This window comes from Camelus dromedarius, chromosome 13 (genome assembly GCF_036321535.1).
Source record: "Camelus dromedarius isolate mCamDro1 chromosome 13, mCamDro1.pat, whole genome shotgun sequence".
NCBI classification, from domain to species: domain Eukaryota; kingdom Metazoa; phylum Chordata; class Mammalia; order Artiodactyla; family Camelidae; genus Camelus; species Camelus dromedarius.
Genome location: NC_087448.1, coordinates 12,411,774 through 12,434,686, shown reverse-complemented (window position 1 = coordinate 12,434,686; position 22,913 = coordinate 12,411,774). Strand labels below are relative to the sequence as shown.

The 22,913-nt window shown below is 42.0% G+C and overlaps 1 protein-coding gene across 2 annotated transcripts in view; it reads left to right on the top strand.

Moving 5' to 3' along the window:
* The window catches only part of CLDN10 (claudin 10), an 88,897-nt gene that overhangs the window by 12,648 nt on the left and 53,336 nt on the right, over nt 1–22,913 (top strand). The gene's annotated exons all lie outside the window — the stretch shown is intronic.

Here is a 22,913-nt window from a genome sequence, read left to right as displayed (position 1 = left end):
TATTTCCTTCCTGAATTTTTTTCCCGTCAGGATTCTCTTAGTTACCCTGTTCCCTGACCACACACACACACACACACACACACCCACAACTCAACTATGCTTCCTTAGTCCTTCAAAATATTTGTAATTATCTTTGACTATTAACTTGGCAGGTCTTCTCTTCCTATTTATAAATCTTGATTCTTCCTGTAATCAGCCAGCAATTTTTTTCCAAAAAACTTAACCTGTCTTGTATCTCAAACATTTTATTTTATTTTTCCTATGTGTAAAAGCTATGCTGTACGCTACATCAGCCTATGGGAACAAACGCTGTATCTTTACATTTCTGACCCAATTCAGATAGAATCCAGGCAGAAACTCCAGACTTTGCCAGGGGCCCCTGCCCTGAATATCTCTGATCTTCCTGGCAATGCTTGTAATGATCTCATCTCTTACTTGCTGTTGTCTTCAGGGGGAACTTGGGTTCTTTGCAATAGCACTGTAGCTTGGCTCAAGTCCCATGATCACCACCAACCACTACCACTTCCACCTCAAACTCCATCAGCCTTTTCCCTGAGTAAAAGGAGAGTAAAAACCGTGTTTTCTATGCAAACATGGCTTCTAGAAAACACCCCTAGGCACCCCCCCCCGCAACATCTCTGTGCATAAGCTCCTCCCACCTGGAACTCCAGTGCCTTCTTTTCTCCCTCAAGGTCATGTTCTACCACTGCTGACCTCTGCACCCACCCTGTCTCTTTCTCCCTTCCTTCCTGTGTCAACTGCAGATAGACTTGTCCCAAGGGTTTCAAGAGGTGACAATTTCATTTCACCAAGGGTAAGTGTTTCCCACAAAACACACCCACAGCCAGGATGGCCAAGTCATACGTTCTAGTATTGGTGCCACATTGGACCAAGACACTTGTCCTCCTCTCCAACAATTTAAAGAAGATTGATGCTGAGACCAGATCACTGAATAGGCTCCCCTCCCTCTCTCCCCACTCTCTCATGGGGTTGATGGCAGGGAGGGATGGAAAGTGCTGTTTTCTCTACATGCTGGCCTCATCTTAGAGGTTCACTGGAGATGGCAGTAGATAGAGTGGGTGGTGTGCGAGGATGGAAGGGTGGAAGGGGGCCTGGGGATGATGTTAGAGTCCTAGAGCCTTTCAGAAAACTTGACTCCAGTGAAAATTTATGACTATGAATAGATATTGAGGACAAAGATGCTGTCCAGCTCTATAGGACATGTAATAATTACATGTAATGCAAAAGGACATTTTGGGGCCTAATTTCATCCCCTGACCTCAACAAAGTTTGAATTCCAAGCCTACAAGTCCAGTTAAAGAAAAAAGTCCCTTTACAGAAACCCATGGCTTGTGGCATTTTCCTGCTGGTGGGACTTGGCCATTGTCTCTACAGTTTGCTCTGAACTGACTGACCAGTCCCGGGAGCCACAGGGGAGGTGAACATTCCTGTTTCTAGGGGCTTTGACGAGTCCCGAGCTCAGCCTGTCTTCTTACACATCCTCTGTGGTTCTCAGAGCCTCTGTCTCTTTCTGATTTCCAGGAAGCAGAGCACAGTGACAGCCTCAGGCAAGCAGTGGCCTCCTTGTTACTAGAAAGGCACCTCCTTTTCCCCCCCAGGAACTCACGCCTCCACTGGTTCTCATCTTCTTCATGAAGCCTGTGACAGCTGCCCGTCTCCCAGGGCATCTGCTCCCACAGCCTCAGGCAACTCTCTTATGGCATTTACTACTGTCCACCCTGATTTTTGGTTTTGGACAGTGGTGTGTAGGTAAATGCTAACAACCCCCTAAAAGTGCATGTATAAATATAGACATAAAGATATAGAGACATATACACATATGCACACGTGTACATGTGTAAATACATATGTATGTTTATGGTAGATTTTACTGATATAAAGAATACATAACACTCAGTTTACAAATAGTAATAAGATGCACAGTATTCTTTATCATAAATTACATGTTGTCAGTTGACTCTCAGAATGCTTTTAGATTTGTGCTAAATTTTTGTATCCAGGGCCAACTAATGGTTGCAACTGATGATTAAGTGTAATTCCTACCCGATCACTGGCTGATACAGAACAAGTCATGTGAAAGCCAAACAAGGAGAAGCATATTTGTATAGCACTTGGTAGTCAACAACATGAGTGACTTCTTTGCTGTATTGGATGATCGTTTTGAATATTGCAGGAATATTTCCTCAAATTTGTTGTGCTATTCACAATGTAATGGCTTTAGACGTGACATCCTTTTCAGTTTAATCGACATTTGCAACATTTCTCCATTTCTTGCATTTAGAAAACAAAAGAATGAAAAGGTCCCAATTTGTAGCATTTGCCAGTTTCTGTGATGTAACTGGGGTAAATGCTTCTTCCATGGCAATTTCAAGCTACCAGTGTGATGTCACTGAATGTGGAGTTGGGGAGGCAAGTGCACTAGCACATAATTGCACGGCTGTAATCGACCTCAAGAGCACAGATTATTTAGGAAGTGATGAATTCTGAGTATTTATTACCTTTTGTTTTCAATATAATTTACTTAATTGTAAATTTATATTTTTTAAAGTGCCTGTGTTTTAAAACTCACTTAGCAATTGGCTCTTGAGAGCTGGTAGGAGCCACAATAGAAAACAAGGCAAAGATTCACCAACACCATGTACAAAAATAAGCTTAAATTGAATTAAAGACCTAAATGTAAGACTGGGAATCATAAAACTCCTAGAGGAAAATATAGATAGAACACTCTTTGGCATAAATCGTAGCAATATTTTTTTTGGATCTGTCTCTAAAGCAAAGGAAGTAAAAGTAAAAATAAAGAAAAGAGATCTAATTAAATTTAAAAGCTTTTGCACAGCAAAGGAAACCACCGACAAAAAAGACAACCTACTAAATGGGAGAAAAAATGATATGACTGATACGGGGTTAATATCCAAAATATATTAACAGCTCATACAGGTCAACATCAAAAAGCCAAACAACCTGATTGAAAAATGGGCAGAAGAACTGAATAAACATTTTTTTCCAAAAAAGACATGCAGTTGGCCAACAGGCATATGAAAAGATGCTCAACATTGCTAATCAGCAGGGAAATGCAAATCAAAACGACAATGAGATATCACCTCACACCTGTCAGAATGGCTGTCTTCAAAAAGAACACACACACACAAAATGTTGGTGAGGATGTGGAGAAAACGGGACCCTCATGCACTCTTGGTGGGAATGTAAATTGTGGAAAACAGTATGGAGGTTTCTCAAAAGAGTAAAAATAGAACTACCATATGACTCAGCAATTCCACTCCTGGGTATATATCCAAAAGTAACAAAAACACTAATTTGAAAAGATACGTGCACCCTAAAGTTCATAGCAGCATTATTTACAATTGCCAATGTATAGAAGCAACCTAAGTGTCCATCAACAGATGAATGGGTAAGGAAATATGGTACATATACAATGTAATGCTGCTCAGCCATAAAGAAGAATGCTATTTTGTTATTTGTAACAACACAGATGGACTTGGAGGGCATCATGCTAAGTGAAATAAGTCAGACTGAGAAAGACAAATGTCATATGATATCATTTATATGTGGAATCTAAAAAAATATGGCAAACTAGTGAATATAACAAAAAAAGAAGCAGACTCACAGATATGAAGAACAAACTAGTGGTTACCAGTGGGGAGAGGGAAGGAGGGAGGGGTGATATGGGGGAGGGGATTAAAAGGTACAAACTATTATATATAAAATAAGCTACAAGGAGATACTGAACAACCCTGGGAATATAGCCAATATTTTATAATAACTATGAATAGAGTATAACTTTTAAAAATTGTGAATCACTATATTGTACACCTGTGACTTATAATATTGTATATCAATTATACTTCAATTAAAAAAAAGAAAACAAGGCAAAATCCTTTCCCCATGGAGCTTAGGTTCTAGTGGGAGCAGGGGAAATTGGGTGTACCATGGGCAAAGTGTTTGTGTCCCCTCAAATTCATATGTTGAAATTCTAACCCCCCCATGTGGTGGCATTAGGAGATGGGGCCTTTGGGAGGTGATTAGTGCCTTTATAATAGGGACCCCAGAGAGCTCTCTCACCACCTTGCGGGGACACAGTGGGACGCTGACAGACTGCATCCCAGAAGAGTGTCCTCACCAGAACCTGAGCATGCGGGCACCGTGATCTCAGTCTTCCAGACTTCAGAACTGTGAGAAATACATATCTGTTTTGTAAGTTTATAAGTGATACTTTGTTATAGCAGCCTGAACTGATAAAACATGGGGGCAGTGGGGAACAGCCCTCAAATGCCATTAACATAATAACCATCCTTTCTGGATGAATGTCATCAGCCTCATCTCCCTAAACTTTTTCAGTAACACTCCATCATGGCATTTTGGTTACTTCCCATTCTTTCTTTCACTGCATCTTGAAGAACTACAGTTTCACCCACAAGAAGCCAAGGTTGGGACATAGATGGATTAAATGGAAAATTTCTCCCTATGTTTCAGAACTGTAAAAACATTTGGCCCTATTTGTCACTTACTTTTTGCTAAAGGTCATTCCTTCTAAAGCTACATAGACCCATGGCAATGCTCAAAGAAAAAAGTATACCTCATATACCTAATATACTGTACCAAGGATTATTTTCTACAGCCCCCTAATGGAAAAAATATTTTTAAAATTCTCTCCCTGTAGCCAGCTGGCTAGGGGCCACAGGATCCAATCCAACCAAAACACACACTTTCCAGCAGTGCAGTGCGATTTGCTTAGCCTTTTCCCTCGTAGAATGTTCCACATCTCCTTAACGGTGCAAGGAAATTGTTCATGGTTATTTCTTTGTGAAGTTTTTGATTGGATTAAAACACCAGTATAAATTGAATTTAAACTGTCCAATGGCAAATCTTTTATAAAAAATAAATTCTAAGCTCCTGGGGAACAGAAACAGTGGCTTATATTTCTCTTTCTATTGCACAGTACTTACCTAGCTCTGTGCACGGTACACATAAGAGCCCTGTAAGTTCATTTGTTGGATGAATGAATTTATTTATTTGTGAATAAATTCTTCATTCATGAAGGAACTGATTTATTCGCTCATTACTTTTCTTCCTTTCCTTGCATTTTATCTGCCATTTTCTTTACACTTTGGACTCAGTAATACCTTTTATATCATTTTCAATAAGAGAGCTGAATAAATGCATACTGACTTGATTTGAAAACAGAAATGGAAACAGACAGAAAATCTTCAGCAAATTAGACTCCAAATCTCCCAGTGAGTTGCAAATTAATCCAGTGAAATGTTCTGGATGTTTTGGCTGAGGGAATTCTATCCCAGGCAGGTCACACTCTCTTACCAACCTTGGATGTGGTTGCAGGAAGATTCCTCTAATCCAAAACATCCTGCGAGTTTAATTTAATTACGAAACAACATGTTGTGCAAGTTAAGTTAGACTTCCAGATGACTTAGCAGAAAGTCTCCGGTTTGATAAGGAAAACAGATGCCATCTAGAGCAATAAAAATGGCTGCATCGGGCCAAGCAGTCAGAGATGGGTACAAACAAGCTAGAACAGCTCTTATTTAATGTGATGCTAGGAGCAATAAAATTCTGTGTCATTTGGGGTTAAACTTTAATTTCACATCCTTTAAATATAAAACTACATTTGCTATTTGCACACCAAGCAGACCGTTGAGTCATCTTTAATCTCATTCCTTATTTCTTGAAACACAACTTATTTTTAGGTTCTGCCAACTCTTCTTTCTGATCTTTTACAACTCTTTGTTGTCCCCACAAAGATCCCAACCTCTTTCCAACTTCTGCTCTTCTATCTTGTCCCACTTTGCCCTAAGGAACTCCAAGAAGCAAAGGTAGAGCCTCTGCTCAAGAACATTTGCATATCTAACTATCCATCCATACACCCATCCACACATCCACCCATTCACCCGTTCAGCAAGTATCCATTGAGCATCTTTTATGTGTTAGGCATTTTGCTTGGTTGTGGGGGCAGATCAAAGAACTATATTCAATATCCTGTAATAAACCATAATGGAAAAGGGTATATATATGTATAACTGAATTACTTTGCTGTACACCAGAAGCAAGTAAAAAGCTGGAAAGACTGAAAAATCAACAATTCTCCTTAGATCCAAAGAGAGAGGATGACACAGGGCAAAATCTGTGTCCTCCAGGACTGCAGAGACAGATGTTTTGGAAATGCTTGGAATATAAATGCTTTTAGACAGGGTATGCCCTCCAGTGGTAGGCCCCCTTCTCTCTACAACAGCCCACATGGCCTACCTTAGCTGTTTTACCCATGGAGACATTTGAGTTTGCACCCTTGACTGATAATTATATCTTTAAGCAATTTTTGAAGAAATTTCCACAGATTTAACGGTGCAACAGTATTTCTGGCAGTTAGCCAGAGTTGCATTAAGTTCAAGCTTTGCTCCTGTATAAACAAAATCCCTCTTTGGCAAAGACCTAAAACGCAGGCCAAGGACTTGCCCTGCAAAGCCTCCTTTTTTGGCAACTTCCAGCCAGTGCCACCTTTTTTTGTGCGCCGTTTACGTGTTTACTTTAATTGCACAACTGCTGAGGTTGTCCCAATTGAATTTCATTCTGTAACCAAGCTTTTCTTCGGTTTTCAAGGTTATTCGAGCAACAAGTTTAGTCCTTGAACAAGACACTTAGTCCCTTTAACTTAGTATTACGAAGTCCTCTAGTCTGACATCTGTCTGTCTAAGAGGCAGACTTAATAGTCTCCAGACAGACCCATGGTGTACACAGTCTTGAACGTTGTTCACCATGATGAATACTTCCATGGCCCGGGCACTCAACACTTCTTGGTATTACTTTTAAGATTCTCATCTCATGGTCTTAGAATCCTAATTTCAGACATGAATAAAAACTAAAAGAATTCTGAGACTTCAAGTTTAAATAACTGACTTACAATCACACAGCTAGTGTTAAGTCTAAATCTAAAGTACTTGCCCTAAATCTCCAAGCCATTCAAAGGCCCTTTAATTATGAAGTTTAATTTTTACATTTCTTTAGTTTCCACTTTTTGTTGTTTGTTTGGTTGGTTGGGGGTGAGGTTAATCTTATTTAATAAAGGCATTGAGGATTAAACCCAGGACCTCATGCATGCTAAGCACACTCTCCACCACTGGCTGTGGCCTTCTCTCCCCAAGGCCCTTTAATTACGTCACCACAAAAATACTCATGCCCGTCTAGCAGGTGAATAATTAAGACTGCAGCACAAAAGGAACACACACACCTGCCCTTTAAGAGTTTACACTCTGTGCCCCTCTTAGATCTTAGATAAACCATTCCCACCGTCATTGCTCATGATCAAGATTCAAGAAGACTCTTTCCAATAGATTCAAGAGAACACTTTTTTTGCAAGTAGCACCCCTAAGATCCGCCTTCTAGCTCTTGGGGGTTTCTTCTCTATTATTTATCATCTGCTAAGTTTAAAGACTTTCCAGAATAGTTGTTCTTAATCTATGGGTCCATGAACTTGGATTTTGTCAAATACTTTTACTGCGTCGACTGAGATGATTATGTAATGTTTGTGATACGATGTGTTACATTGGTTGATTTTCTGATATTAGATCATCCTTGCATCCCTGAGATAAATCCCATTTAGTGATGGTGTATAATTATTTTTATTATTTTACTATTTTTATTGTGATAATATATGTCACGTAAAATTAGTCATGTTTAAGAGTGTAATTCTTTAAAAATGTTTTCCTTTTTTTCTCTTTTTTTAAATTTTTAATGGGAGGAGGTAATTTTAGGTTTATTTATTTATTTAATTTATTTTTTTAAAACACAGTTACTGGGAATTGAACCACAGAGTTATACCCTCCCCGCAAGAGTATAATTCTTCTTATGTGTTGTTGGATTTGATTTGCTTGTATTTTGTTGAGAATTTTTTTATACATTGAATATAGATATCAGTGTGTAGTTTTCTTTTTTGTGTGATATCTTTTTCTGGTTTTGGTATCAGGGTAATATTGGCCTCATAAAATGGGTTTTAGAGTATTTCTTCTCTATATTTTGGAAGAATTTGTTTGATTATGGTGGGCTTTGTCAAAGTAGGGGGTATCTGCATTTTATCACAAGGTGTTGAGGAAATATTGAAGCTTACACTATAGAATATGTATTTCAATAAATTTTTAAAAATCACTTCAGGTAAATATGACAAAATAAATGAGAGCCCTCCTCATGAGACAGAGGAAGAGAGCTAACAATCATTGAGTTTGGGAGGCAAATAAAACATGTATTTTCAGTAGACAAAAAAGGAAGAGGTTTTAATTGGTGCCTTAATAAATGTCAATGGAGAGGAAAGGACTTAAAAAAATATTTCTTGTAAAAAATTTATTATGGAAATAATATACAAAAGTAGAGAAAAGATAGTGCAGTGAACCCCCATGTTCTCATCTTCTATTCTTCAACAATTATCAATACATGACAGTTTTTGTTTTTCCTATACCTGCTCTGCTCCTCACCCTTACTCCTACTTCTACTGAATATTATCAAAATTATTTTACCCACAAATATTTCAAGCTGACAGTTATATCGAGGCTTACTTCCTCATATTCAGGTTTGTTTTGACTTGTTGGGCAAGAATGCTTCATAGTGTTGTGAACTCTCACTGCATCTCGTCAGAGGTTCATGGAGCCTGGTTGTTTTTTCTGCCATGTTTAGAATCATCGGTGTGTTCAGGTGTCACAGTCTGGTCCATTCATTGTAAAATCCCCTCTCAAGTGCTTCACTAATCATTTTACAGCCACTGTAAACCGTTTGCCTTGATCCATTACTTCACTAGAGGTTGCACAATAGCAATATTCCAATTCTGTTATTCCTCTGCATTTATCAGCTCAAACTCTTCTAAAAGCAGAAATTTACTTCATAAACTATCTGGCAACCCTTTAATAATGATTTCAGAATAGTTCTGTGGACAAAAAGGATTCAGCAATTATTTTGCCTTTCTCTTTATTTCCCAGTTTTCAGAATCATGAGTTGGATTCCTGCCTTCCTTCAAAGGTGTGTGTGTGTGTGTGGTAATTGTATGAACTCATAGATTTTTAACATATTCATTGTGTTAAATCCTTTTCAGTTGTTATTCTTTTTGGTGCCAAAAGTGCACAATATCTGGTCTGTGGGTTCTTGAATTTGGTTCCTAAGTCATGGGGCATGATCTTGTGGTCTTTGATAGATTCTTGGCTTGTTGGTATGACAAGATGTTCCAGGCTCATCTCTGACCTAAAATTAACCATTTCTCCAAGGAGCTCAGATCCTTTTAGTGGAAAATGATAATTAGTAGCACAGTCTAGGTGCTAAGGGTGCTCATTGTTCTGGGGTGGTCAAGGTACCACCCCAGACAGAACTAGAAAGAATTTTTTTAAAAAATAGAAAATACATGTCTTCCTACTAATATTTTTAACTCAAACTTAGGATACAGGGTTTTTATTTAATTTGATATATATCTCTTTTTTTCTTACACCGAACATCTTGGTTCCTAATGAAAAAAATCTAATTTCCTTTGCTACTCAGTATATTATTGTTTAATAACTGTATTGGGCAATCAGAAAACATAATATCAGGGGAATATCATGCTAAAAAGTAAATTACTGGAAACCATTTGGGATTTATTTGCAGTTTTGGTGTTGTTGCTGTCTTTCTTTTTTTCCTTGACACATGCCCTACTGGGACTGTACAGTCCAATTACTGTGGTTTAAAAATAGAAGCTTTAAAAAAGTCCAGATTCAGCTGACACCCAGGGAGCTTTTGCCAACTTTGAAGGCAGAAGTGATACACCCTGGAGAGGTTATGATCTCAGTGCTGTAGCCAACTCAAGTCAATTTATTAACTCAAGTTTCTACTAATTCAGGAAACGATATATACCTAGTTATACTTATAATAATTGCTTTAAATTAACCATCTATGTTTAGTAGGAGTTAGACTCTTTTTAATGATCAATTTTCCAACTGGCTAAGAGCTTATTTCACTCATGAGGCTTTTGTCTTCAGGAGGAAAGTACAAAGTCCTAGAGCCACAGAGGGTTGGTGTGTTACTGAACCTCACAAGGTCACCTGGTGTCACCACCTCAGTTTGCAGAGGTGGAAACTAAGATCCAGCAGAGTCTAGTATCTTGCCTGACATTGGACGGCTAGTCAGCAGCAGGGACAGAACAGGAAAGCAATCTGCCATCACCCTTCCATACACTGTGCTCTGCTGCCTCCCCTCCTGGGGTGAATGTTGAAGGGTCCTGTCATCTTTGCAATGAGCAAAGAGGACCCAGTCTGAAAGTTTAACCTCAAGATTCAAGATAATCAATGTTTATGAGAATTTGCTCAGTTGTTTGGTAAATATTTAGTAGTTGGCTTTGAGTAAATAGCAAGACAGCCTTTATTGTCTATTTTTTTGGTCACAGTCCAGGAAATAAATTGAAGAGAACATCCAATTGGTACAATGTTAAGACAGGAGACTCTACTTCAAACACTTGACACAACTATCCCACAATCTTTAATCAAAAAAACAACACAACATTACTTTAAAACAACACATTACTTTAAAATAATTTTCACTGTTCTGATTGCAGACGTTGCCTGTGTTTATCTAATTCAATAAACCACGACCACACACAAGGCACTGGGCTAAAGGGGGATTTTCCAACAACTAGAACTCTCCTAATACGGAACAGGCTGCCTTGTGAGTGAGTGACGCGGGGAACTGAAGGCTGTGCGTTACCGTCAGAGTCTGCAGAGGGAATTCCTGCGAGGTGCAAGGGTGGGACTCGGTGATACCCATGCCCTTTCTAACTCTGGGAGCGGAGGAGAGATTTGTACACTGTAATTTGTGTGATGTCCTATTAAAGGGGCTTGTTTGGGGTGGAGAGCGGCAACCATTTATACAAAGAGACACAACACATTTTTCCCTCCAAGTTGTTTCCCTTTACAGCTTTGCCCACAGAATCTCAGTGTATCAGTCAGCCAGAGTGAGCCCTTAGGGACCGTCTCCAAGACACTTTCATCCTAGGGCGCTCCCTTCACAAATGACAGGACAGGCTCTGTGGGAATTACAGCAGCTTGCTGCTGGCTGTGAACTTCCCACGCTGCCAACTTCTTTTCTTCCTTCTCTCTCTAGCTGTCTTCTGTTTAAATCTTGACTCTTCTGATATCCCCTCCTGCCTGAGGTTTATTAGCCACTAAGTTCTTAGTCCAAGGGAAAAAGAGAAGCAAGTGTACAAATTTGGGACCTGGAAACTTGTTTACCTGTGTGCGTTCAAAATCACCCAACAAATACTGAGCCCCAGCAAATAGCTGCTAGGCTCCAAGAGGGGTGCTGGGGGAACTGGGAGGAGACACAGCTGCTGCTCTTCCAGGCTGAAGGAGGAAGGAGGTGAGAAAGGAGCAGAGACAGGAGAGTCCAGGAGAGGGAGGACAGGGAGGAGTGGGGTCATCATCTCATGGAGGAGGAGCGGGCTTGCTGGGCAGAGGGATGTTTCACTTTTGACCTGCTAAAAGAGAAAAAGCTACTTAATAAAACATGAAAGGGGAGTTTCCAGGCATGGGGAAGACAGTACAAAGGTCCAAACAGAAGAGAAGTTGGTGAATTCGAGGAACTGAAAGAGGTTCAGACAGGTTGGAGCTCAGGCTGGAGAGAGAGAGAAGGTCTGGAGATGAAGTGACTTATTTTATAACTGGAAGTTTATACCTTTTTGCTATCTCCACCCACTTCATTCTTCCCACCCCAACTTCAGCCACCAATCTTTGTATCTAGGAGTTCTATTTGAGTGTGGGGTTTTTTTATTCGTTTGTTTGTTTTTGACAGAATGTATTTAACTTAAGAGTGCGGGTGAAAAACCCGGCCCCACGACCACACAGTTGAGCCCGATGGTACCAACCATGACACTTAGAACCCAGGGCTCCCTGGGCATTGGGTTCCACATCACGATACTCCTGAGACCTTTGAGTAACTCACAACACCTGGCAGGGGAGACAGTAAAACATGACGATGTAACAAGGGCTGAGGGACAGATGGACAACGGGTACCCCAGGTGCCATAATGTCCAGTGATTCCAAGTGATGGGGACCAGAGGTGCATCACTCTCAACCAGCCACTGCCCTGTGATGTCACAGTCTAGGCTGAATACTAATAGCAAATTCCATTCACATCCTATTTCCTTAAGTTCTCATTTTTAAAAAATTCAGCTGATCTCAAGCTCAAGTGTCCATCAGAATCACCTGGACAGTTTGTGAAACCAGGGCTCCAGCCTTGAAGTCTGACTCGGCAGGTCTGGGGCCATAAATGTGCATTTGTGACAAGTTCCCAGGTGATGCTGCTGCTGTTGGTCCAGGGACCACACTTTGAGAACTGCTGATGAACTCGGTTCACAAGCACTGTTCAAGGGCTGCTTTGTGTTAAGCTTTGAAGGAGGCAAATCCCTGCCCTCCAGGGGATTGCCCACTAGTGGAGGATACCGAAATAAAAAGAAAGTAATATAAAGCAATGCAATAACACAAGGCCCTAATGGGGGTTAGAAGAGGTTCAGTTGAGCATGGAGAAGAATGGCCCCCATCAGTCTGGGGGAGCCGAAAGCAGGTTAGTCTGGGCTTCCAGAATGGGGAGCTGATGCAGTACCAGGAAGGAGCCACATGCACAGAAAGAGCAGGAGGCCCACCGGCAGTGGCCTGTGTCTCAGTGGAACTGGGGAGGAGGGTGCTCGTAGAAAGTGACCAGGGATGAGTATGGAGGAGCCCCTCAGAGACTGATAAAGGGGTGTGCGGGGGGTGGGGTGAAACCTAACCAGATTTGCCTTTTGGAAGGATCATTCAGGTGGTGAGGGTATAAAAATGGGGATGGCGTAGGGACGGGAACTGCGATAACAGGTCTGAGCTCAGGTGGGTGGAGAAGGGTTGAGGCCAGTTTAGTATAAATCGCAGCCTTGGTGGAGAAGTGTTAAGAACTTACAGGTCTGCTGTGTTTTCAGCTTCGACAGGATGAACTGGATCCTCTCTGCTAAGCGGTCAAGGACATACACACCAGTGCCTCACGGCGTGAGCAGGAGTATCGGGGTCACTCTGTGGCCTCATCAGACCCCAACCATTCTCTGAGTGCCCGAGGTCTGCGGCAGCCCTGTCTCAGCTGCCCCGATGGTGCACTGTCACCTGTGGGCTCCCCTGCTCCTTCCCTGGGCCAGAGTAGTGGGGACCCGAGAGGATTAGAGGCAGGATGTGAAAGAGTTGGAAACCAGCCACTCTCCCTTTGCGGCACGAAGGCAGAAAAGGAGCCCTGAACAGCTCGAGAACGATCGCAAAGGCGCCTGTGCAGAAACAGGCTGCTCCCCTACAAACCCTGCTACCTGTGGGCCCCGCATCAGCAGGGGGGCAGCACCTGGGAGTTTCTTAGCAATGCAGGATCTCAGCCCCACCTGGACCTCCTGAGTCCCAATCTGCAAATTAGCAATATCCCCAGGTGATCCATAGGCACATGCAAACATGAAAAGCGCTGGAAACACTGCAGAGAGACCCGTGGACAGATGGAGGAGAAGAATGTGTGGTGAGTTAGGAAGGCTTCTTGGAGGAGCCTCTAGCAAGGAAAGCCAGCTGTCATTTGGGAAGAAATGAGATCTTCTGCCCACAACAGTGGTTCCCAAACTTGGCTACGAGGTGTAATCACCTGCGGTGTTTTAAAAAGTGTTGATTCCTGGCTCTCCACCCCAGAGATTCTGATTTAATTGAGATAAGGCCTTGGCACTGGGATTTTACAGAACTACGCTCCGTGATTCGAATTTGCAGCCAAATTTGCAAACGACTGGCCTTTGCTACATTTAAGATAAGATGAACGATAACCTAGACGATAAAAGAGTAAACAGAGATCAGATGATGCGTAGTGCAGAAGCAGGAATGTGCAGTTCTGTGTGTGGAGGGTGGGGGAGATGGGGAGGGTGAGGCTAGAGCCCCCCACCTCTCTCCACCCCGGTGTGGCCTTCCTGGCCCCTCATTCCAGAGCCTTTCCATGCTCCTCGCCTGGATGCCTGGACTCTGCTGCCCCCTCGTGGTGGTTTTCAGTATAGCATGCTGTCCCTGGAGGTTTCATACACCTGCGTCCAATGTTCCTTTACCACAATCTTCAGCTTGAGTCCCAAGGTATGGTTTGATGGGTGGAATATCCTGGGAACTTTACATGATGAGCAGCTTGGCAGTATCTTCAGGAGTTGCTCCTTCACAGGGAAGCTCAGGGAGCTGGCCCAGTGCTGGGACCGGAAACTTCCTGTGCTCTGGGTTTGAGGAAATCAGTCTTATCAGCCAGGGACAAGTGCCTGTGACATCAAGCATCAGGAAGTGCAGAGGTGTAAGGTAACAGTGTCGCGATAAACAACAGCTGCGCCTTATTCACGTCTGTGGGACAAGGATGTGTTTTTACTTAATTATCACATTTAATTCTAACACAAGCCTAGAGGGTCTTAGGATCCCCATCTTACAGACAAGCCTACAGAGTTTAAGGATCTTGCTCAAGGTCATACAGTTCACAAGTAATGCAGCCTGTGGACCCAGGGAGGTGGGACAGCACAGTCTGTCCCAGCCCCTCCCATGTCCCCTGCAGGACACTGGAGGCCTCTCCTGCCCAAAGATTTGCACAATGGCTTCAGCCTGATTCCCCCGCTGAGTCTGTGTGGTCCCTCCAGGCACCGGCAGCTCCTTCCTTCCCTCTTGCACCTTGACTGGGTTAGGGCAGCCCCGAGTGCCCATGTTCACCAGGAGGACACCTTTGCCCGGTTATAGCAGTTTCTCCCTGCAGCTGACTCCCAGGGGTGGGGTCAGGCCAGGTCATGAAGACAACTAATGAGAGAAGCAGGCAGCAGTGTAAGCTCATGGTCAGCATCTTCCTCTGACCTGGCGACCTCCCTCTCTCCTCCCCTGATGCTTCCTGCCACTCGGGCAGCTCCTCTCCACACCGCCCCCACTACAAGCACTCCTACAGCTCTGCTGTGGATCAGAATCACCAGGGAGTGGTTAGAATGCAGATTCCTAGGCTCCACCCCAAAGACTCTGATTCAGGGAGTCACACAAGTGGGGCCTGGGAATTTGAATTTTTCATAAACAACCCAGCGGATTCTGATGCAGGTGGTCCTCGGAACACGCTTTGAGAAGCATTTAACAGACCTGCCATTCACATCTGTGGGCCCTGGATCAAGAGTATAAATAAAGGCCCATACCACGTATTTAAATATTTAAAAGTTATAAATTAAGCAAACAAACTGCCAACTATACCTTTGTACCTACCTGGCAGGCTGGGATTCCAAGACTCTGGAGCTCCAAGCCAGAGGGCAGGACAACAGAGGGAGAGCCGCCCCAGCCCCTAGCCCTCCCCCTTTTCGTCCCCCTCTTCCTCTGACCCTCTTTGTACCATGAGGACTCTGCTGCTCAAGCAAGAGGACATTGAGGCTTCAAGTCCAAGTTCAGGCCACCCTCTTCCCACCCCATAAACAGCTGTATCCTGACCACCTTCTCAGGCTAGGAGACAGGCCCCAGGAAGGAGGCAGGCATTGGCGCTGGGAGCAGGGAGTCTAGGTCTGAGGTGCTCAGAGCATGGCCTAGGTGGGGAAGGGGACTCCAGGGGAATGCACCCCCTTGTCCTCTCTGGCTGCCTGTACTTCAGGGAGGGTGCAACCCCAGGATGACCCAGCAGGGCCCTCTAAACCAGCGCTTCTCAAACTTAAATGTGAGTAGGACTCACGTGGGGTCTGAAGATTCCGAGTCAGCAGCTCTGGGGTAAAAGACCAAGATTCCATTTTCCTAACAGCCTCCCAGACAAAGCCAATGCTTCTGGTCCACAGACCTAGTTTAAACAGCCCTAAGGCAAAATCGGCGGAGTTTTCTGTGAAGGGCCGTGTATTCTCTGCAACTCATCAGCTCTGTTGGTGCAGCACAGAGAGGGCCACAGACAAGAGTCAGTGAATGAGTGCGGCCATGCGCCAATGCAACTTGATTTCTGGACACTGAAATTGAATTTCATATAATTTTCCTGTGACACAAAATATTCTTCTTTGGATTCTTTCAACCATTTAAAAAGGTGAAAACTATCCTTAGCTCACGGGCCATAAGAAACAGATAGTGGGCCAGGCGTGGCCCCAAATCTGCAAAAGATAAAGGTGTTTTAACATAACCGCAATACCAACATCACACCTAAAAATAATTAGCCATAATCTTTCATGTCATCAAATACCCTTCTAGTGTTTAAATTTCTGATTGTCTTATAGAAGATAGATTTACTACCATCTTAAATATGTAATCGCTGTCTAATCTGCCCTATTACTCTCTGCCCTGTCCCCACAGTGGCTCAGTGTCTTGCACCCCATAAATGTTGTCATACTACATTCCACCAATAGATGGCACTAATAATCTTGACATTTGCTAACCGCTTGGCATTTACACAAGAGAAAACGTCATTTGTATGCAATTTGCAGTGATAGGTGAGTATAGGAACATGAAAATTGAAAATAGTCTGTTTGCTCTGTTGTAACGTGATAAAGCTCTATAAATTCTAATTTCAAGAAAAAATTATTGATGTTAAAACAAATTTCAATTTTTTTTTTAAAGAGAACATGGGAAGCCCATTTCTCTATACTGAGGTTTACTTTTACTAGGTCGACATCTTAAGTGTTAAATAATGGAGGCCCTTATGTCTTTTATAGTCTTCTGCTTAAGAAAAAAGCAAATCGAATCTATTTGCACAATTGATCTGTGTGTTAAATATCCAATCCAAAGGTACTGTCTGAATTGTATTGTGTGCCAACCCCTGAATGAAACAATTTCTTCTCCAACCTTACTCTAGCATGTTAACAAGGAGTCAGGATGTGAGATTTGGATGGAATCTTTAAGGCCATCGAGTTGAGCGTCCTCAGCTAACAGCAGATATGAAATCTCGTTATGAAATCACACAGCAACTCAGTGGTTTTCTATGCAGTGTGCCATCTTTCTGCCAGTGATCTCCCCATCTTCCCACCCTACTCTGCAATCAGCATAAACTATTAAAAATATTTATCCACTCAATAGTAATTAACATTTTATTTTAATGCAGATATTTTATGTTTCTAAAATACATGCAAATATTTAATGGAATATTTGATGCGAGTATTTCATTTGTACAAAACCCAAATTGTGCAATTAATCCCCCCCTTTCCTGTCCTTTAAATATATTCAGCAAATGTTTATTGGGTCCTGCTATGGCCAAACAAGATCTTCTTGTTCTTCTGCTCAGCTGGGTCTTCCATTTGAGCTCCCATCTTCGAATTCTCTAGAAAGAAGTTAAGACAAATTTAGGAGATCATCCTGTATTAATTTCTAATGGGCAGCAGATACAGCTCTTTCCAGCAGATGACACAGTAATTCTGAGAGTCATTTGTTATCCTTTCTTCCTATATTCAAATTAACACAAGACTGAAATGTCCTTTCTGTTCTTAGAATCAAGTCCTTTGTCCGGGGCAGGCCCTAAAGTTTCCTCTTGAAACTTAATTCTCACCAGATTTACCCCAAGACCACCTTCCTCATAGTAGATCTTCCCCATGTTCTGGAATATCTGGATTCTTCTCCCCGCAGGGCCACTCACCATCCCCTTGGAAGCAGCCCTTTGCTCTGCCTGCATTGTTTCTCTCCTCTTGGGCTCACCTATGAAACTCCCCCCTACAAAAGCTTCTGACTTCACTGGGCAGTTACATCCCACCTGGAAACAAGCAGGCAGTCCCACCTGTAGCCCCTTCCAAGTGTGTTGTGTGAAGTATTCATAAGTGGGGGATGTTCCGTGGTCAAAAAATTTGAGAAGAAATTAGTTAAACAAATTTAATTAGCTTTCTTTACTGCAGGACTTTTCAGAGCCTTTGATTTCCTAATAGGCACTGTGAGTCCTTTAAAGGTAGTGAGTACAGAGTATTTTACAAATTGATTTGATTGAAGAGCACCCTCCCCTGTATTAGACAGCTGGAGCTGCTGTAACAAAATGCCACCGACTGGGTGGCTTAAACCACAGACATTTATTTCCAACAATTCTGGAGGCTGGGAAGTTCAAAATCAAGGTGCTGGTGATTTTGGCTCATGGTGAGGACTCTCTTCCTAGCTTGCAGGTGACCACCTTCTTGCTGTGTCCTCACATGGCAGAGGGAGAGGAAGCAAGTCTCATCCAGACCTACTTACCTCCCAAAGGCCCGTCTCAAAACACCATCTTACTGGGGGTCAAGCTTCAACATATGAATTTGGGGGGACACAAACATTCAGTCTGCAGTAACATCCCTCTTTCATTTTTCTCACTGCATCATCTGTAGTGTGTTATGAGATAAACCTTGGGACATATATTCTAGGACAGGCTGTGGAGTCAGGCTACCTGAGTTGGAAAACAGACACTCGAATTCAATCCCAGCTTCCCTGCTTCCTGAGTGTGGGACTTTGGATGAGTTCCTCCATCTCTGCTTGTTCCAGCCTCCTCATCCGATAAAATAGGCATAGTAACAGTACCCACCTCATAGGGTGTGATACAGAGCAGTAGAGTGCAACACAGAGTAAGCACCTAAAACATGTCAGTTACAACCCTGAAATGTTATCATTGACAAAGAATTGTATCAGTAACCAGTTTACTGTATGAATTATTATTAAATGTATTAATAGTTACTAACACTTATTAGTTGGCGACATTTAATTTCTGTTTACGTTGAATATTGCGTTTTACCATCAGGACAGGGTCAAGCTTGTATTTTTTTATTAAAGTACAGTTGATGTACAATATTATATAAGTTACAGGTATACACATAGTGATTCAGTTTTTAAAGGTTATTCCCTGTGTTGTACAGTATATCCTTGTAGCTTATTTTATACCTAATAATTTATACCTACTATCCCTCTATTGCCCCTCCCGCTTCCCTCTCCCCAGTGGTAACCACGAGTTTGTTCTGTATATCTGTAAGTCTGCTTCTTTTTTGTTTGATTCACTAGTTGGTTGCATTTCTCAGATTCCACATATAAATGCTATCATACAGTATTTGTCTTTCTCTGTCTGACTTGTTTCACTTAGTATAATGCCCTCCAAGTCCATCCATGTTGCTGCAAATGGCAAAATTTTGTCCTTTATTATGTCAAGACTCTATTTTAGATTGCAGACTCCTAGGGCAAAGTAGCCCTGAGAGAAATAATTAAGAGGAGACCTCGAAAACGTGTGCCAGGAATGTGAAGTGGTGAGGCTGGGTTTGAAGGAGAGGGGGCCGCTGCTCTCAGTGCCAAGACTCTGTGCCAACCGCCACAGCCCTAGCAGGAGGCGGAGCTGTGATTCTGTAAAGGACAGAACAGCTACACAACGAGGGCAGCAGGCCTGCCCGTCACCTCCTTCTCGGGGCAGACACATTCATACTCACTGTAAATAGCACTGTTGTTTGCGTCATCTTTGAGTTGCATAGCAATTACCCAATAATCCTAGAACAGTGAAACTTCAACACAGATATTTCCCCAGAATTTCAAGGATATAGAGGGGTCCCTTTGTGTAACAAGGTAAGGGATCAATGCCAACCAGGAAATCCAAGTGTTTAAAACATGTTTAGCATTTTTGCAGCCAAACAGTAGTTGCTAAACATTTCTCTCTCAAAAGAAAGCAGGCCACTGAATAAATACTAGACAGGGGAATTCTGAAAAAAATTGAAGAATAGAAGGGAAGGGGGGCCTAGGGAAACTCAAAATGATGTTGAACTTAAATTGAGATGATATTGAATTTGAAATGTTAAAAACACACACAAAGAGAGAAACAGAATACAAGGTGAGTTTTAAAAGACAACCAAGAGAAAATTTTACAATCTGTTAACTTCCGGATGTGATGAAACAAAAGCAGAGATTCTTTCTTAGAGATCCTTACGGCACTCAGAGCTATGGAGCCAGGCTCTTCCTGAGAAATGATCTAAAATGTCAAAGTCATGAGCCGAGTTCTTCCTTGGAGCTCATGATGCAGCTTTCGTCTCCTAGCGTTACAGCACCCCCTGCCCCTACTCGTTGCTATTTAACTGAATTCTCAGAGGATCCACAATGCCAGACTCCAGATCCCTGTTTCTTTAGAAGTTCCTCAAGTAGAATCAGGATAGAAAAAAAGTTCTTAATAGAATTTGAGGTTTCTGCACAAGTACACACACATGTGTGCAGGTGATACATTTTTTCCCCTTAAAAAATTAACTATGGTAAAATATACATAAGATGAAATTTGCAACCTTAACCATTTCTTTTAATGTGGTAAAAAAAAAAAAACCCCAAGTAACATAAAATTTATTATCTTAAGCATTTTTAAGTATACGTTCAAAAGTGATAAGTACTTTCACACTGCCCTGCCACCAACCTCCAGAACGCTTTCAGTTGCAGAACTGAAACCCTGCACCCATTACACAATGGCTCCTCATTGGCCCTTCCCCCAGTCCCTGGCAACCACCATTCTACAGTCCAGGAATCTGATGACTCTAGGTACCTCAATATATGTAGAATCATACAGTATTTGTCTTTTTGCAACTGGCTTCTTTCACTTAGTTTAATGTTCTCAAGGTTCATCCACATTGTAGCATGTGGCACAACTTCCTTTTTAGGCTCAGTATTTCTGCATTGTATGTATATAGCACATTTTGTTTATCCATTCATCTGTCAAGGGACCAGGTGATACACTTTACGATGTCTGTAAATATGTGTGGTGTTGTGTTTAAAAGGGCTTCACAATTCATGACCAGCAGCAATTCTTAAGCACCTTTCTTTTAGTGCCCCTCTGACAAGAACTGAAAATAGACAGGATCTAAGTGATTTATGTTGAAGTCTGACAGTCAGACAGACAGACAGACACTGATGTAGACCTAACCCTGGAGGTGGAGGTGGAGGGTTCACAGGAGACCTTGAGAGTTGGGGGGTGGGGGTGCGGCGGTGGGGAAACTGCCAAAGGAGGCAGCAGATGGAATCAGCAGCAGGAGACACGACATTGAATATGCTTGCTGGAGGCCCTGACAAAGCTGCCTGAAGCCCAGGAAAGGAACTGAACATTAGTACAAAGTTTCCCTACACCACACATCTCATCCATCTACCATTCATTCATTGTTACTGACTGCCTACTGCGTGCCAGGCACTGTTCTAGGGCCTGAGGGTGTATCAGTGAATAAAACCCTCAAATCCCCATTCTCACAGAGTCTACATTCCAGAGGGGTGGGGAGCCACACACTAAACAAATAAATGATGGGGAGAGGGTACAGCTCAGTGGTAGAGTGTGTGCTTAGCATGCACAGGGTCTTGAGTTCAATCCCCAGTATGTCTGTTAAAAATAAATAAACAAACAAACAAATCTAATTACATCCCCTCTCCCCACCAAATAAATAAATAAATAAATGAGGGGGAGGGTACAGCTCAGCAGTAGAATGTGTGCTTAACATGCACAAGGTCCTGAGTGCAATCCCCAGTACCTCCACTAAAAAATAAAATAACAAATAACAAAATAACAAAAATAAATAAGTAAATAAATGAATAAAATAAAATAAATTAATTTAAAAATACATAAAGAATCTTAATTCCCTTCCCCCACCAAAATAAACTAAACAAAAACAAAAAACAATAAATAAATGAACAGGGTATTTGAGGCAAAGAAAGAGGAGAAGTTTGGAGGCAGTAAAATAGCAGGATGCATAGTGGGTAAGGGGGTGGGTGCTGCTTAATAATGGGAGGTTAGGGAAGGACTTGACTCTATGAGGACAATCACTTGGTCTGAGGCCTGAATTGTGGTCACTATGCAATGATCAAGGAGGGGAGCATACCTTGAAGTGGGAACGGCAAGTTCAAAGACCATGAAATGGGACCCAATGTGGTGTATTTGAGGCCATGTGGCTGGAGCACAGTGAGTGAGGGAGGAGTGGGAGGATAACAGTTCATGGATAGCTTGCAGTCAAGCACAGAAGGATGCTTGATTCATGTGTGGAGGAATGGGAGGAGGGGCTCTCTGGCAGGTGGAGGGAGTGTGCACAAAGAGAACCATTGATTGTTCTGGAACAGGAATAACTGCTGTGAATGTGGTCAAGGATGAGTGATGACCAATGAGAGACAAAGCTGGGTAGTTGGGTTGGGACAACTACAACAAGCTAAGGAAAGAATCTGAACTTTATCCAGGTAGTGACTGGGAACCACTAAAAGTTTTTAATTAAAGGAGTGATCTTATTTTTGTTTTAAAAATTAACTTTCAGCTGGGATGGATTGGAATGGGGGACAGACATCATTTTGCCAAGGAACCAAGAGAACTGAACTGAGCTAAAGGATAAGAAAAGTACAGAGGAGTTGGCACAGGAGGCAGATACTATCACTGGCAGATTCACTTGGTTTTCTTAAGGACCTGACCTTTTACCATTATGAAGTGACCCTAATCATCTTTATAATTCTCCTTGTCTTGAAGTCTTCTTTGTCTGAAATCAATAGAGCTGCCTTAGCTTTCTTAGGGTTAGTGTTTGCATGGATACCTTTTTTCATACTTTTACTTTCAACTTGTCTGTGTATTTATATTTAAAGTGAGTCTTTTATAAACAGCATGTAATTGGGTCTTGCTTTTCTTTAAAAAATCCAGTCTAATAATCTCTGCCTTTAATTGAAATATTTGACCCATTTACTTTTAATGCAATCACCAATTATGATTAGGCTTAAGTCTACATCTTGCTAGGTTTTTTCTATTGATTCTGTCTGTTTTTGTTCCTACCTACCCATCTTCCTTTTGGTTACTTGAGTTAATTTGGTATTCCATTCTATTGCCTCTGTTGCCTTTTTAGCTATGCCTCTTGGTATTTTTTTTTTTTTTTTGATAATTGTTCCAGGGATTACAGTATGCATTCTTAACTTGGCACAGTCTTCCTTAAATTTATATCACTT